This window comes from Myotis brandtii, unplaced genomic scaffold (genome assembly GCF_000412655.1).
Source record: "Myotis brandtii unplaced genomic scaffold, ASM41265v1 scaffold1291, whole genome shotgun sequence".
NCBI lineage: Eukaryota > Metazoa > Chordata > Mammalia > Chiroptera > Vespertilionidae > Myotis > Myotis brandtii.
This window is the reverse complement of record NW_005354556.1, coordinates 224,324-225,617: the sequence shown is the minus strand read 5'-3', so window position 1 is coordinate 225,617 and position 1,294 is coordinate 224,324. Positions and strand designations below refer to the sequence as shown.

Sequence of the window (1,294 nt, the reverse complement as noted above, 5' to 3'; positions counted from 1 at the left end):
CACTCACCTTTGCCATTAAGTGGCTTTCAAACTATACTGCATCCTCTGACAGATTTGAATGGGGGCTTCATTCATGAATGGCAAAGTATGTGAAAATTGTAACAAAATCAAGCTGCAAGCCAGAAAATAGTGTTCAGAGGAGCCCAGGGTGTGGCAGCCTAACCATGTGACTGATCAGAGCAGCTCTGAAACTGCAGTGTAATCCTCCCTGACCTGCTCACCTTAGCCAGCTTGTCACTGGTCTGTCTTTTCAGGGCTGTCCTTTGTCCTTTGTTTGTTCCTATTTAGGGGTGAGGGATGGTGGCTCTTGTTAAATAAAACACAAGATGGGAAAGTAATAATTTTTTAAAACTGGGAATTTAATCTTTTTAATTACCAAAAGTTGATATTCATGAATCATTTGTGGAATACCATTATAAGAAAATAAACATGATACAGAGATATAGAACTAATACATAAATCATGATATAATTGACAGAAACATGAAAACAAAGCCATTATCTATAGATATAGACAAGGGTTCCAGAAAAGGAAGAATTACATAGAAATCTGCAGTGTTAACTGAAGCAGTTAGAGAAAACAGTATTATTGACCACTGGTAATAGATAACCAATTTCCAAGAATAATATCCAGTTTAAATTACATAAATTTTATTATTTTTAAAGTAACCATTTTACTTAATTACTTGAAAGTAGATAAACTGGTGGATCTTGAACTTTGGTAAAATATTGTAAGATCTAGGTTAGATAAATGATCTATATTATAAATGTAAAAATGCAATTTTTATATTTTAGAATAAATATTACATTATGTTAAGGCATATTTAGAATTATTTTCAATGTTATACACTCTTAATTCTCTGTAAATAATTAATAATTAAGAAAACATACCACTCTCTATGAACAAAGCAAAATAAAACAACTAAAATTTTATTAATCTGAAACTAAAGATGAGATTTCCATTTCTTGTCAGAATCCATGTTGCTAAATATTTTTCCTTCTTTTTCAAATAAAGCAAGAGATTGCATTCAGTCATTTTATGTAGAACTAGAGGCACGATACACGAAATTCATGCACTGACCACCAGGGGGCAGTCCTGTGTTGAGCATCTGCCCCCTGGTGGTCAGTGCGAATCATAGTGACTGGTTGTTCTGATCTTTCCACCTTGGTGGTCAGTGCGAATCATAGTGACTGGTTGTTCTGATCGTTCCACCTTAACAGTTGCTTAGGCTTTTATTATATAGACTAGAGGCCCAGTGAACAAAAATTTGTGCACTCGGGGGGCAGGGGGAGGG

The 1,294-nt window shown here is 34.6% G+C and overlaps 1 pseudogene; it reads right to left on the bottom strand.

Annotated features, from left to right (window-relative positions):
- Positions 1 to 943: 943 nt before the first annotated feature.
- The window catches only part of LOC102244776, a 21,873-nt pseudogene continuing 21,522 nt past the window's right edge, over positions 944 to 1,294 (bottom strand).